This window comes from Vulpes lagopus, chromosome 4 (genome assembly GCF_018345385.1).
Source record: "Vulpes lagopus strain Blue_001 chromosome 4, ASM1834538v1, whole genome shotgun sequence".
NCBI lineage: Eukaryota > Metazoa > Chordata > Mammalia > Carnivora > Canidae > Vulpes > Vulpes lagopus.
Window position 1 is genome coordinate 26568692 of NC_054827.1, and position 16909 is coordinate 26585600.

The 16909-nt window shown below is 36.5% G+C and overlaps 1 long non-coding RNA gene across 1 annotated transcript in view; it reads left to right on the top strand.

The window, feature by feature from the left end:
- Window positions 1–3116, top strand: part of LOC121489775 — a 74243-nt gene extending 71127 nt beyond the window's left edge. The window contains exon 3 of the long non-coding RNA XR_005987419.1: window positions 1468–3116. This is a non-coding gene — a long non-coding RNA (uncharacterized LOC121489775). The remainder of the gene's footprint in view (window positions 1–1467) is intronic.
- The last annotated feature ends 13793 nt before the right edge of the window (window positions 3117–16909 follow it).

Here is a 16909-nt window from a genome sequence, read left to right on the forward strand (position 1 = left end):
TTATGAGCATCAGATATGTGTAGACGATGAATCACTAATCACACCCAAAACTAATATTTCATTGTGTATTAACCAGCTGGATTTAAATAAAAATTTGGAAGAAAAAACCAAAAAGAAATAAAAATGGTATCTCTTACTAAAGCTCCAAAATATGAAATACCTAGGTGTAAATCTAAGAAAACATGTATAAAACCTATTGTTGAAGCCAGTAAAACACTGATGGAAGAAATCAAAGAAAACCTTAATGGGCATACTGTGACCATCATCGAAAGACTCAACATAGAAAGATGTCTGCTCTCCCTCAAATGATCTGTAGATTTAATGAAATACCAATCAATCCTAGAAAGACTTTGTGTGTGTGTGTGTGTGTGTGTGTGTGTGTGTGTGTGTGTAAATGTAGACAAGCTGATTCTTATGCAAAGGCAGTGGATGTGGAATAGCTAAAAATTAGAGAAATCTCATGACCAGATTTTAAGACTTCTTATAAAGCGAATAATAAAAATGACATGGAATTGGTGAAGGGATAGACACATAAATAATGAAACAGACTACAGACCTGGAAACATACCTACACAAATATGGCCATTTGATTTTGGTGAAAGTATAAAAGTGATTCAGTGGAGAAAGGATGGTCTTTTGAACAAATAGTGTTGGAACCATTTGTCATTCATATGCAAGAAAAGGAAATTTTACACCAGAATTAAGTCAAGTGGATCGTAGATCTAAAAGTAAAACTTAAAACTATAAACTTTTAGAAGAAAACGTGGGACCACAGGACCCCCTTATCCCTGTTCTCCTGGTCTAAGGGAAGTATTTTCTTTCAGACACCGTTGCTGCCATGGCCAGTCTGTACCGAGAGTGTGGTTTCCAGACTGGTGGGGCTTGCTTTAATTTAGGATAGGGAGAATAAAAAGAGGAAAAAAATTGGGTATTCTCACATTATCCCAGAGGCGGTCCTCTTCTCAGTCTTCTAGTCAGAGAGAGAGGGTTTCTCTTGGAGCTTTTTCTTTCACACTTGCTGTGCAGGTAGTGGATTCAGGTTGCCCTAGTGTCTGAGCTGGGGGATATGGATTAGAAAAAACCAGGGGAAAAAAAAAAGAGACACCTGGGTGGCTCAGTGGTTGAGCATCTGCCTTTGTCTCAGGGCGTGATGCTGTCCTGAGATGGAGTCCGCCTCGGGAGCCCTGTGAGGAGCCTGCTTCCCCTCTGCCTCTGTCTCTGCCTCTCTCTCTGTCTCAAATAAATAAATTTTTAAAAAGCCAGGAAATTTGCTGCCATCTGGATTCACCTTCAGGAGTTGATTCCCTCCTAAATATTCCTGCTATTATTTAGTCGTCATAGTCCCAGGATGCTTGCTTATGTATCCTGCCCAAGGATCTTTACTATAATTTGTGAGATAGGGTGGAATGTTCTTATTCCATCTCAGTGGAATTGGAACCACTAATCCTGCCCTTTTTTTTTTTTTAGAACCCAAGAAGTCAGTTTCATTTTGCTGATGATTGAAGTGTGATACAGCACCAGGATCTATACACGGAGACCTAAGGTGGGGTATCTGCTCGAGTCTTCTGGGAGAGAGATTTCTTCCTGACAAAGAAAGAGATCCATGGAGAAATTCCACTTTTCTTTTCTGCCATTGGATGCTGTTGTATCATGACATGATATCTTGCACTTCTGAAAGAAAAAACCAAAAAAAATTATACAGAAGCCAAATTGAAACCCAGACACGTTGAGGGGCAAGTTAGCTGAAACTGGAATCCCTGACCTTTATAAATTTCTAATTTTGAGTTGATAATTTATTTCAAACTAGTTTCCTAAGTTTGAGTTGATAGTTGATTAAAATATTTGACATGTAGGAAAATACTGGTGTTTTTATGTTTTAGGACAGTAAAGCCAAACAATGAGTATACAGCCTTGAAAGAAATATGGCATATAATAGATTTACTTTTGGTTCTTTTGTGGACTTGGAATGTTATAATTCTCTTCTTTACATTTCTTTGTCTACCATTCAAAAATATTGATAGGGTATACATTATGTGCCAGAAATTTGTTTTGGATACTTACTGTACTGAGATGAGCTAGAAATGGTTGCTGCTTTTCAGTGGCTTACAGGCCAGTAGGGGATGTGGATGTATAAACAAATGCTATGGTTTAAAATGCAGAGAGGTAAAAACTAATTTGATGTATATCAAATTAGGAATATAAAAAGCTATTTTGTGGTAAAGCTTTTCTATTCTATGATAATGTATTTTTCTCATATTTGAGTATGGTGCATTTCTTTCAATTTTAGTTTATTGAGTACTATATTATACTTAAGGTTTGATAATGCAAGACTCTGAGGGAATATTTGTTCTTTAGAAATGAGTCCATGATGGCCCTTGTGTATTGGCCTCCATATAGTTTGCTTCTTCACAGTGGGTTTGAACTATTAATTCAAAGCCAACTCAAAATTTTTATGTATCTAAGTGCTTTAAAGTAGCCCAAATAAATAAGCATATTTTCAGCCATTTACAACCTGCCAACTTTGTACATCCTGTAAAACTACACTGAGTCTGCTAGCCACAGAAAAGACTAACCATGTAGTTTTAAAAGAGCCCAAACTGCTGATGCCCTTTTGAGCTCTTCTAACCCAGAGACCTCCCACCTTGCTGCTGGGTGGCATCACTTAATCACATCTGCCCCTCTTGGATTCCCCCTCTCTTGGCGTTTCTGTTACCCTCTTCCCTTTCTGGGAATTGACCCCACTCCACTGACTTTGGAAGGTTTCCTGCTGAGAGAAACTTTCTCTCTTCTGTTATCTGGTCCAAGAACTAACTAATAAAGCTTGTTGTGTTGTGCAGCACTGCATCTTGTGGTCCTATTTTTGCTGTAATCAGCTCCCAAATCCTCAAACTCACCGCATTTCTCTGCCATTATTTTTATTTTAGTGTTCATTTTTAAACAGTGTATTCTTTGCAATTCTCCTCTTTGCATGTCCACTGGGTAATCCTCTCATGCTTCCTTTCCTTCTGCCTTAAACTCTCCTTGTCAGTGAGTCCTTCCAGGACCTCATTTTCTGGTAATGTAACCTGCCCTCCATCTTTATCCCCATGCATTTCTAAATCTCCTTAATTGTGCTCTATTTTATTTCCCTAGTACTTCTCTCCTTTTTTAAACATTTTTAAAAAGATTTTATTTATTTATTCATGATAGACACACACACACACACACACACACACACACAGAGAGAGAGAGAGAGAGAGGCAAAGACACAGGCAGAGGGAGAAGTAGGCTCCATGCAAGGAGCCCAATGTGAGACTCCATCCCGGATCCCGGGATCATGCCCTGGGCCAAAGGCAGGTGCTAAACTGCTGAGCCACCCCAAGGATCCTCTACTTCTCTCCTTATAACATACTATACACTTTACTCACTTATGTGTATTATTTATTGCATGTCACCCTCTGTTAGAATATTATTTCTTCAAAATTTGAAGGCATTATTTCATTGTCTTTTCATTTTTAGTGAACAAGTCAAGATGATTTTTATTCCTTTGTAGTTAACCTTCTTTTGCCCTCTAGTAGCTTTTAGATTTTTTCTTTATCTGTAGAGTTCTGAATTGCACAGAATTTTTTTTATAGATAGAAGTCTTGTTCTTTCTTCCCATTTGGTACTTAGTAAGAATTTCATTCTGAAGACTTGGGCCTTTTTTCAGTTCTGGAAGTTTTCTGTGTGTATACACACATATAAGATAGCACACACACATATATAGCATTCTCTTTATGTAAATAAAATACATAACACAACACATATAATAGTATATACATGTATCATTTTCTTTCTATGCATGTAAATATAATACATACCTCCTTCCACATGCCTATAAAATTTTGTATATTTTATATAAATTTATTTCCTACCTGCTGTTGTAGAACTTGTAGATCTGTTTTTCATGCAACTCAAGCCTTATTTCATATTTTTCACTTCTTTTGGTTGTGTTTATTTTTTAATGCTTTATGGAAAGAATTCTTTGGTTCAATTTGATCTTAATTATGCTATTTTGCCTATGTATTGAGTATTAAAGTATAATCTTTTTAATTTTGAGGATTTCCATTTGTTATGGTTTCATAGAAGCCTTTTCTTATTTCTCTGAGGATATTAACTGTCTTTATTTTAAAATTTTCTTTTTCGGAATGCCTGGGTAGCTCAGCAGTTTAGTGGCTGCCTTCGGCCCAGGGTGTGATCCTGGAGTCCTGGGATCGAGTCCCACATCGGGCTCCCTGTGTGGAGCCTGCTTCTCCCTCTGCCTATGTATCTGTCTCTCTTTCTCTGTGTGTCTCTCATAAATAAATAAATAAAATCTTTAAAAAATTTGTTTTTCTTTTTCTTTGTGTTTTAGACTATTTGTTGAGTTTGGCTTTTTTCTTTCATGGATATTATTTTTCCTCAAATATTCAGGGATTCTTATTTGGTTGCTTGTATTTTTGAGATTCTCTTGGTGGTTTGGGTTTCTCCGTGTCCCCTCCCCGCCCCCCCCCCCCCCCCATTAGTGATTTTGAGAACAGAAACCTGTATTCAGGTGTTTTGGAGGGAGATGGAGTCTGTGGCCAGGTAAGTTGTGTGAGACCATAATCTTCTGGGTGTCATCACTCAGGAATTGAGAGTTATGGTGGGGTGGGGTAGTACTTACCGACTGAGCCAGTCGTGAATTCTGAGGTCCAAATCTCCCAGTGAACCGTGCTCACTGCTTTTACTTAAACCAGACCCATCTGCTTCCTTTCCATTTTCTTCTCCCATCGTTGTCTATGTGGAAGCTTAGCATTATTTTGGTCTTCTGTTCTTAATTTCCAACATTTTTACTCAGACTGTGATTCTCAACCTTGGTTGCACACTGGAATCCCCTGTGTAGCTTTATAAACTACTGAAGACTTTGTCCTACCCCCAGAGATCTTGATTTATTTGGTCTGGGGAGCAGCATGGGTGTTGGGATGGTCTTAAAGTTCCCCAACTGATTCTAATTTACAGCCAAGATTGGTAGCCACAGTGTTAGGAAATGGTGTCCTGCAGATCTTCCACATAAGTGTAGGAAAAATTCTTAATGCTTATCTTGGGGTAGAAACCTTTTTATCTTTTTTAAAAGTAGGCTCCATGCCCAGCATGGAGTCCGGTGTGGGGCTTGAACTCACAACCCTGAGATCAAGCCCTGAGCCAAGATCAAGAGTCAGACATTCAACAGACTGAGCCACACAGGTGCCCTGGGCAAAAGCCTTTTTTATCTGTTGCTCATTGAGAAGCAGATAGAAAGGAGGCTGCCTGCACAGCACTTTATGACACATCTCTAATTAATCATCTTTGTCCCACAGTCCCTTCTTTTTTTGTTTCTGTTGGCTTTAACCTAACTTAAGGTATTTAGAATTGCGTTCTGTCCATAGTTTTTATTTTTTCTTAGTTGCTTTGAGCTGGAGTTTCTCTATCCTTTTTCTCGTACTCTGCTATCAGTGATGCTCCATTTCTCAAGATTATTCAAAATTTCTGGTCCACTGATTTAACACTGTATTATGTGTTTTTCAGGACCATTGTAAATTATTTAAAAATTATTTATTTTTCTATTTTGGTGGATTTGAAGAGGACTGGATGGACAGATCTGTGCTCATAATTCTATCAGATGTACTCCATCTTCCAGTCTCATTCTCCCTTTGTCTTTTCCCCTTAATAGATCTATAAAATGAAGAAAGATATTTTTACAATCTTACACAGTGATTCTATTTTTGTTTTATATAATTTGATGCTTTTATATGAAGCATAAAGGTTCATGGCTATTACAGATTTTATGTAGATTTTGCCTTTTATGAATATAAAATGACCTTCTTTTCCATGGAAACCTTTTTGCCTTATATTAAATTTTGTTTGAAATAAAAAGGGCCATACTTGCTCTTTTTTTATTTCATTTATCTGATAAGCCTTTGTTTATCCTTTAAAAACATTTCTTGTCACCTTAATGTGTTTCTTTAAGCTTAAACAACATGTGACTAGATTTTAAAAATCCTTTTTTAAAAATCTTTTTTAATGGGGAATTTAAATAATTTAAATTTATTATCATAACTTGTACATTTGGCCTGGCCTCTGTCATCTTGTTTTATAATTTTACATTTTATTCTTTCTCATTTTTTTCTGGATTTATGGCTTCTATTTTGAGTATTATGCTTTGTTTGCTTTCACCTTTTTCCAGTGTTCTGAAAGATCAACATCCTTCTTAAAATTTTTGTCCATTGGTTTTTGGAAAATGATACTTAACCTATTATTAATAATTTTTGTTTCAGTCAGAGTTCTTATTTGTGAACAATTGAAACTGACTCTGGTTTAATTAGGCAGAAAAGGAATTTTTTTCAGAAGGAAAAGGAGGTGTTCACAGAACTGATGGGAAAGAGGGCAGGACAACAAAGAGAATCCATTGGCAGCCAGCCCACAGGGCAGGCCACACCCCAGGACCAGCAGCTCTCTGAAGGCCTCTGCTGCCAGAAGGTATGCTGTGCTTCCTGGACTCTGCCACCACACACTTCCTTGGTCCCCCATTCTACTGCCCTCTGGACACTGGACTCTACAGCTGCTTCTGGCAGGTAATTTCTGGGCGGCCTCTGCTTCCGGGCATCGTTTGCTTGTCATTAATGTCCCTAACGGGAACACACAATGGGCTGAGCTTAAGTCTCCGGCCTATCACAGAGCTGAAAGATGTTTGAGAGGGAAAAGTTCTGGCTTTTTCTGCTCAGTAGTGGCGCAAGGTCCTGTTTCCACCAGTCACCATGTTCCAGATGTCTGGGGTAGTTCTCTCTAGTCTTAGCATAATCTCAACATTTTATAAATGATGACTAAACTAAAAAGTTAGTTACCACTGATAAACACTACATGCAATACAGGGGTAAAGAGAGAGAAAAAGAAAAAGGACTTGGTTAAAATATATTCATAGCAAGGAAATATGGATAGAGGTTATGATTTTTCATTTCTTTAGTTGGTCATATGGCTGTAGCTCAGCACTGTCCAATTTAAGTTTCTGTAACAGCAGAAATGCTCTGTATCTGTTCTGTGGAATACAGGAGCCATTAGCTATATGTAGTCTGGGAATACTTGAAATGTGGCTAGTAGAGCTGAGAAACTAATATTTTAATTATATTTAATTCTAATTTGTTTACTTTGAGAATTAAAGCCATACATGACCGATGGCTACAGTATTACAGCAAATCTGTAAATAAAATTATGTTTCTTTTCCCTTTAGCTATACTCAAGTGAATTAATTGGGCTCTGTCCCAGTCCAGTTTTTTGCCCAGTTTCAGAATAACCCTGAAAGTTGGCTAATCTTGTCTACATAGAGCCTTAGTAGTCATCCACTTAGAACTGACCATTGAACATGTTGGGAAAGGATACAACTGTATTCTTTTCTCCCCTTATGGAGAAAGAGCATCCTTATTTGCTTTGTATCATAGTGTCCATTACCAGGCAATACTTTAACACCTTATTTTACCTACTTATTCAGTGTAGGGAGGACAAATAGCCTGAAGGCAATTTAACAGGATGATTATCTTCTTCCTTGCAAACAAATCTTCAACACTTGTGGATAACAGATGAGAATGTGTAAAGTTTTTGCAAACATATTATTATATATAATTCTTGGCGGTATCACAACCCCTGCCACCCATTCTGGACCTTCATTCTGGCTCTGGAAGAAACAACATTCATCAAATCCTAAGGATGGACTCTAACTTTCAGAGTTAAAGAGGGTGTCTTCTCAGAGATCTCAGTAGATATAATGAAGCAATGAAAAGGCAGGTTGCCCATTATAAAGGCATTTCAGCACCCCACCTTTGAAGTCCTCAGATTTCTTCTATATCATACCGAGGAATTTTTGAGGCCTTAGAATTCATTTGTTAAGGGTATATGTGAACCTAGAATTTAGTTGACACACTTGACAAATAATTATAAAACTAGTTAGAGCTCAAGCTATTACAAAGAATACAGAATTCCGGTAATGATTTTGTCTCCTATATTAATAAATACAGCCTTATCCAATGTCTTTTTCCTTCTTTGTCCAAATACTGTCTGAATCCATTCCCACATATATTCCTAATTAAAAAAAATCAATTTAAATAGGTACATACACACTGCAGTGGGTGTGTGTGTGTGTGAGCACATGTGCATATGTGTGGATGTGTGTGTAAGCAAACAAATTCCTCCTCAGCTTGATTTTGACTTTGTAATTGGATCCCAAGGACATTTTTAGGTATGATTTTTATTAAAGGCTTGGGGAAACTAAGGCAAGGGAACTATGCCATTTTTCAAGTAATATATGCAGAGCTAGATTAAGCCAGAAAGTTGGGGTTTTTTTGACTGGCAAAGAAGGGTTGCTGAAGTGGAGGGTTCAGAGTATAGAGTTCACCTATTTGAAAATATTTATTTTACACATCACCATTAGAGTTCTTGAGACTGCATGACTTTGTGCCAATGATTTAATTTTTAAATAAAAGATAGTAAAACTAAGAATTCAACCGATAACTATAATTACAGCTTTTGGATACAAACTGTATTTTGTGTTTTACTACATCAGTATCACAGCCATAGGAAATAAGAGATTCTTTTAACACAGTCATAAGGGTCTTAATCCAACAAGTTAAAGATTATCAATCTCTTTCTTGAACGCAGAAGGTGTCATAAGACATTTTAAACTGTCCTTTCTTCTTTGTACTAGTATCTGCAGATTTAAAGTTCTGGGAAGGAGGGACCTTGGGTGGCTCAGTTGATTAAGCATGTGACTCTTGATTTTGGCTAAGGTCTTCTTGATCTCCATGCTGGGCATGGAGCCTACTTTATAATATGCTCTGAGAAGGAGCAAATGATTGACTCAGTTTGGACAACATGTGCAAAATGCAGCTGCTACATGTTAGAGCAGACAGCTCCCCTTCACATCTTCCGCAGTGGGAAGTAGGACCTCTTCTTCCCACCTATGGATTTCCTAAGTGCAGGAGAAATGGCTCAGTTGTTGGGAAATCTAAAAAATTCAACTACTTTTATTTTATGAAAGTTAGGAACAAAACAATATTTCTGGTCTCCCCTGAAAAACATGAAAGACATGAGTTATTACTGTTCTTTATTTTGTCTCCTCATTTCCTAAATCTGGTTTAAAATAAAAACTGTTATTATTGAGTTGTTATTTTTTTAAAATACTAATTTCCTTTAAGGATATATTTGGATATTTCTATTAATTTTAAAAACAATTTTCAGAGTTTCTGATTGTTTGGTTTCAAAGCATACAGTGATTATTTCATTATACAGCTTTTTTTCTCAAGCAGTACATTTAATTAACCTTTCAGTCAATACAGATAGATCTTCAAGCAATTATTTTTAAAAACATTACTTTTCCAACTTCTATTTTTTGAAAAATTTTTAAAAAATATTTTATTTATTTATTTGAGGGAGAGAGAGAGAGACAGTGACAAGAGTTAGTGAGAGAGAGCATAAGCAGGAAAGGGAGAGAGAAGCAAGATCCCCAGCTGAGTAGGGAGCCTAACATGGGGCTCCATCCCAGGACCCCTGGGATCATGACCTGAGTCTAAGACAGATGCTTAAGCATCTGAGCCACCCAGGCACCCCTACTTTTTGGAAAATTTAATCACACAGATATACTGAAAGCGTACTCCAATGAATAAATACATTTCTCCTGGATTCACCAAATTACCATATTTGCATTATTTCTTTCTTTGTGAGTATGTGCATGTACACACATTTATTTTTTCTGAGCCATTTGAAAGTAAATTGGGTTATGATGATACTTCACGCCTAAATACTTAAGCATGTATCTCCTGAAAAATGAAATTGTCCTACATAACCATAAAATGATCACATTGGGTAGTATATTTTCTGCGCTCTTGGACATTATTCTGTTTATGGTTTGATAGATTTTGATGTGGGTTAAAAAGGGTTTTATCAGGAAGACCAACTTTTGACGAATATCATGAGAAGCTTCATGGACCTACTCCCAGGTGAAACTGGTGAAGATTATTAAAAAAAAAAAAAAAAATCAAACAACCAACCATTTAGATGTTGATCCTAAGGACAATACAGCAAATGAAGAAATATCCATTCAATAAAATCTATAAACACGCAGTAAGAAAGGTGAACTTCTGCTGTATTTGGACCAAGTTTCCTCTCTTCCTCTCCCTCCTAGCTCAGTGAAAGGAAAAGTCCACTCTGGACTGGTGCAGCCAAGAACATAGGGCTTTCTTTTTCCCAAGCATCCGGTAAGAGGGCCTTTTTCCTGTGAGGAGCAGAATGTTAGCATTTCTCACCATGCCTCTAGCTATCTGTTGTGGAAAATAAGTTCTCAGTGAGTGTGGCAGAGAAAAGGAGGCTTCTTTCTTCTGCTCGCCCTCACTTTTAGAACAGAGACTCTATCATAAATGAGGCACCATTGAAAGCACTGGGGCCCTGATTTTCCCAGGTCTTCGTGTAAGGCAGTGGGTCCTTGGCTCAGAGGGTAAGCTGAGAAGATCAACCTACTGTGTGGTCTTGCAGAGCGTACCTGCCAAATTCTCAGCTCCTAAAGTTGAGGTGCTCAGGGAGAAGCACACCATTCACCCCACCCCCAGTCTGAGGTCCCTGTCTCAAAGATTTTGCCTGAAGAGAGAAAAGGTCATAAAACAGGTATCTTTTTGTCTTTTCCAAAAGGAATTAATTTCATTTGAAGTAAAACATGGAGAAGTCAGAGCCTAAGGGAACTCTCAAAAACAGTGGAGGTTGTGGTGAAAGGCAGTTGGCAAGAGAATGGTAAATTCAGTGAAAGGTAACAGCCTGTGAGGTAAATACATTCTTAGATAAACAAATACCTGAGAGAAATTGATGCTAACAAACTCACAAGATACACTAAAGGAATTTCTTTAGGGTTAAAGCAGGTGACTCTAGATTGTAATTTGAATTCACATGTAAAAACAAAGAGCATGAGTTCAGGTGGATAGGTAATTATATGGTGTAAATGAATATTTCTTCTCTTTAAAAAGCAATTGTATGAAATAATATGTGTATAATGTATCGTTGGACCTGTAACATAAAGAAATGTGATATATTTATCAGTAATAGCACAAAAGAAGTGAGTGGGAACAAAGACCTTTTAGGCTAGGGACATGATTCCAGATGATAACTTGAAACCAAAATACACTGAATAAAACAAGAAATGACAAACAGGAAGGTTAATGTAATAAGACTAAAAATATAGGTTTGCTTTCGTTTCTTCTCTCAGCTCTTTTAAAAAACCCTAAATCATGTAATTATTATAACATCGTATTGTTGAGTTTATAATATTGACGGATGTAATGTATATAACGATAATACAACAAAAGGTGGGAAAATGGAAAATGGAAAGACCTGTATAAGAGTAGCATTTCTATACTGAAATTCAATTAGTATAAATCTAAAGCTGTTTCTCTTATATGTATGGTAATCTCTACAGCAATCACTAAAGAAATAACTTTATTTTTAAAAAAGATTTATTTATTTATTTTAGAGAGAGAGAGAGAGAGAGAGAGAGAGAGAGAGCAAGCTTGCCCACATGTGTGGGGGAAACAGACAGAGCAGGAGAGAATCTCAAGTACACATCTCCGCTGAGCATGAGTCCAAGTGGGGCTTGATCTCATGACCCTGAGGTCATGATCTGAGTCAAAATCAAGAGTTGGATGGATGCTCAACTTATTGTGCCACCCAGGTGCCCCAGAAATAACTTTAAAATATAGTGAAAAAAACTAAATGCATCATTAGAAAATACTTGATTAATGAAGAGAAATCAGTAAAGGAAAATGAGAGGAACAAAAAACCAGTAGACTCATTGAAAACAAAAAGTAAAACAATGGTATAAATCTGACTATATAATAACATTACATGTGAATGGAATAAATACTCCAATAAAAATATAAGAATGCATACAAACTAAGACCCAACTATGTACTATAAAGGAAACACACTTTAGACTCAAAGATATAAAGAGATTGAAAGTAAATGGATAGAAAAAGATATATTATTGCAAATAGCAGCCATAAGAAAGGTAGAATAGCTATACTAATATTAGATAGACTTTAAAACAAAAAAAAAATGTTACTAGAGGTGAAGTGCGAGATTTTACAGTGATGAAAGGCTCAATCTATCAGGAAATAATAAATTATCAAAAGTGTTTCATTGGTTTTGAGATTTTTTTTTTTTTTTTTACTAATGTCTGTTTAAACCCATTTTCTCATCTGGGGCTTCACTTACATATTTAACCCATTTCTCTTTCTTCTGGGGTTTTACTTATGTATTTATTAGATCTTCTTAAGTCTCATCTGTGTCGATGCTCTTTTCTGTGTTTTCCATTCTTCCGCTCCCTGCAACCTCCCTCCCCACCGTTTTTGCTCCAGTTAGATTTTTTCCTATTGATGTGTTTTCCATGTGGTAGATGTTAAATTTTGCATTATCTAGTGTGTTCTTGAACTCACTAATAAGTTCTTAATTTTAGATATCCTTTTTTCATGTTTTAATTTTTATATATGTTTTTTAGTTCTAGAATTTCTATTTGATCCAGCTTTATAGTTTAAATGTATTGATGAATTGCATCTATTTTTTAAACCTCTATGTGTTCTTCTGGGTTCTTTGAACATATTAATCATAGTCATTTTAAAGTCCTTGTTGCCTGACTCTAAAATTGGGATCACTTATAGGTGTGTTTCCATAGGTCACTTTTTTCTCATTATTCTTTGACAAGTGAAGGGATATTTGAATGAATGTCAGCCATTGTTTATAGAAAGAAAAAAAGTGTAGAGGCTTCAGATTCTTAGAGAAGCTCATTTTCGCTTCTTTAGACAGAGTGGTGGTCAATAAGGAACTGTGAGGAGTCGTGGCTTTGTGAGGGATAGATTACCTCTAGCTCAAGCCTGATCTTCCATTTTCCATCTAGAATTCTGGTACTTTTATGAGGGGGCACTCTGTTTTGTGGGTCTCAGATTCTAATCTTTATGTGATGAGACTGACAGCTCTATTTTGCTCTCCAGAGGCTTTCCACTTATGTTTTTGTCTCCTGCCTTATAATGCTTATTTAATACCTGTTTTTTGGGAAAAGCCTGTTAAATGCCTGAAACTTGCCCAGTTTCCATTAAACTTGCCCAGTTTCCACTAAAAACTCTACCGATTTCTTCTTCCTCTGAACAGCCCTCCTCCAGGTGTTGTCCTGGAATCTGTCCTAGATCTTCATCTTCTTGCCCATATTTAAATCCATCAGTATGCGCAGGGTAAAAGCAACTGCAGAAGCCAGTAAACCTCTCTCTCTCTCTCTCTCTTTCTTTCTTTCTTTCTAAAATATTAGTTCATTTAGATCTTGTTGCCTCAGAAACTCTCTTCTGCTTTCAAAATATAGTTTTTGTGTTCCATCTGGCTTTTCTAGCTCTAGATGGGAGCACACGTCTTTGGACAAATGGAAGCGAAAGAGTCTTTATATAGTACATATTTTAGAATATCTTTCTGTTTATTCATGCATGAGTTGCAATGTAGCTGATTTCAGAATTTTGGGGACATAATATCTTTGAAACCATAAATATAATCTCATTTTGTTACCTTTTTGGCATTTAGAGTTTGATGAGAATCTAACTTTTATTCCTTTTGTGAATAAACCCATTACAAAAATCTTTTTAAAGATTTTTTATCTAGTGAAAATAATATATATATTTTTAAGATGTCTCTTTATGTGAGTCTCTTTTCAGACTTTTCAACTTTTGAACAGTTTGTGATAAGCTCTTTACACTAAGTTCCCTTGCTAGTTGAGAGGGTGTCTTTCAATTAAGCTTTAGAATTTTGGGTTTTTTTTTTTCTCTTTCTAGTTGCTGTGGTTGTTGTGGTGTCTTCCTAAGAATTCCTGCAACTTTTATCTTCAATCCCTATTTCTTTTATTATTATCTACTATCCTCCATCAACATTTTTTTTGTTCTGTATTTTGAAAAATTTATTATTTCTATTTGACTTGATTTTTCCAAGTTTAATCCTAAGCTTCATTGAATCAATTTGCATTTAAATCCTAATATTATGATTTTATCTTCCTTTATATTACCCCACTTTTTGTGTTTCTTTTTTTTCTACTTAGCTTTTTATTCTTAGCTTTTTTTTTCTTTATCTTGGCTTTCAATGCTGCTATTTCATAGAAGTCATGCATTTTACTCACTGTGACAAACTGACATTAAAATTTTTTTCTCTTTTTTTAGCAAATCGTTTTTAGAAATTTGTTATTCTTGTATTTTTTGGGTGATCTTTACTTTGCAGTATGTTAAAAATAAACTTTATAAAGATATAATTTACATTTGTTAGAATGTATTCATTTTAAATGACCTTCCATGTCTTTGTTGTAGACATCTATATATCCAACACCACAATTAAGAAATGAATACTTATACTTCCCTAAAAAGTTCTCTGTATTTTTTTTTTGTAGTCAGTACCCTCAACATCTATCTTATGCAATCACTGATATAACTTCTGTCACTATAGATTAGCTTTGTGTATTCAAGAATTTCATAAAAATGGAATAATCTCCTATGTGCTTTTCTTCCTAGCTACTTTAGCTCAGCCTAACATTTAAAAAAATTCATTCATATTGTCACATGTATCAGTAGTTTGCTTCTTTTTATCACTGAGTATTCACTGAATGCGTGTAATACAATATGTTTATCCATTCTTGCTACAGATAGAGTGTTCATGTTCCCCCTCCAAATTCATGTGTTGAAGCCCTTTACTCCAATTTGGTGGTATTTGGAGGTGGGCCTGTGGCAGGTATTTAGGTTGAGATGAGGTTGTTAGAGTGGGGCTCCTCTGATGTAAGAAGAGGTAGAGACCAGAGCCCTCTCTTTATCATGTGAGGATACAGCAAGAAAGTTGCTATCTGTAAGCGAGTAAGAAGGTCCTCACCAAGAACTGGACCATGCTAGCATTCTGGATTCGGACCTCTCAGTCTCCAGAATGCTGAGAAATAAATGTCTGTTGTTTAGGCAACCTGGTCTATGCTATTATGTTATAGCAGCCTCAGCAGACTAAGACATTTCTCCTGTTGATGAATGCTTGAGTTGTTTCCAATTTGCAGCCGTTAGGAATAAAATTGCTACAAGCATTCATATATCAGCCTCCTTTTGTTCATGTTTACTTTTTAAGTCCTTGCAAGTATTTATAATCACTGTTAAAAGTCCCTGGCTGCTTATACAGTCATTTCTGTCTTTTCTTTTTCCATTTCTGTGAACTGATTTTTCTCTTGGATATGGTGACATTTTTCTGCTGTTTTGCATGTGGCATAATTTTCATTTGGGTGTTGGACATTGCCAAGTGTCTGGACACCCCCCAAGTGTCTGGACACCCCACCCCCTGGGCCTTTCTTTAAAGATTTTAGAGTTTTCCTATGTCAGGAGGTTAATTTACTTTCTAGATCATCTTCCTACTTTTAAAATGTGTTTCTAAGTTTCTTTAGTGTAGTTGCAGAATAACCTTTCCTCTGGGGCTGTTTTTAGCTTTACCCGGGGTATGGACTTTGTGGAGTCTCTGTGAATGTTCCCATTGTTCAGCTCTCTGCTTCCCAGTAGTTGTTTTCTCCTGGAAAAGTTTCCTGGTATCCTCCTTGTACATGTTAGGTCATTGTGAAGTCAAAGATTCAGGGAAGCTTTTCTGTGGAGTTCTACAGTTCCCAGCCTGTATAATTCCTTACTTTTCACTGCTCCACACCATTGGGTATGAGCTGTCCCAGTCTCCTTCACCTCTGATCTCCATTTCCTCAACTCAGAGAGCCAGCTCATCTCTGCCTGGTTTTCTTCTCCCATTTCTAAGGTCCAAAAAATGTCTCCAGATAGAAAGCTACAGAGTCAGGGCATACCTGGTTTATTTCCCTTCCTCCAGAGATCACAGTCCTTTGATGCTTGTTAGCCAATGTCTGAAAATAGTTGTCACACATGTCCAGACATCTATTGGAAACCTAGCCTGGTACCACTACTTCATCATGTCTGGAAGCGAAGTCTTACTGTAGTATTTTCAGGAACTATTTTAAAGATAAAATTTTTATTTAATTATTTTTAAAATGAGAAGAAATGATTCATTTCCACTGTGTGTGTGTGTGTGTGTGTGTGTGTGTGTGTGTGTGTAAGAGTCTAGGCAAGTGGTTTCCCGTGGTACTACTCTTTGTTTTTTGAAGAATGGTTGAAACCACTTCTCATATATATAGTTACACAGCAAATGGACTTCAAAATTCTTACTGAAGGTCTCAGTGATTCCTTGTTTCACAGCTAATATTGCTGAGCTTGACTACTGAAATGTTATAAACCACGGATCTAGAACTTTGGCATTCTGAATAAATCTTGTATGAAACACTGTGGCCCAGTATGTTCTGCAGTCAGGGATCATCCTCTTTTTATACAGAGGGAAATTTCATTGCTTTTCTTCGAGAGCTATGAAGTAAGACTTTCCCTTTCTGGCTAATGTCTGAAGATGTTACACCTTCATATTGCTTCAGCAAATATGGAATGATGATAGTAGGTAGAATGATGATAGAGATAGTAGAAAATGGGATCCTATTTTAATTCATACAAAAATCTTTGTTTTGTACCTACTATATACATCAGACTCTTATAGAAAAAAAACCATTGAGGTTACATTCCATCCAGTCAAACCATTGCACTGATGACTCAAATTAACCCTGAAATGCATCCTCTCTTGGGATTTTTGAAGTTACAGTAGTCATTTTCCTACTTTACTGTTTAAAACATTTCAAATTTTCTGTTACTTTGCTATCGGGAAAGGCAGTCTTCTGCATGCAGTCTTTCAACACTTGGCCATACAAGAATGGGCCTTGAGCTTGAGACATTTCCCTACCAAGAGATAAAGAGCCCATACAGCCTGTGCGGGCCTTGAG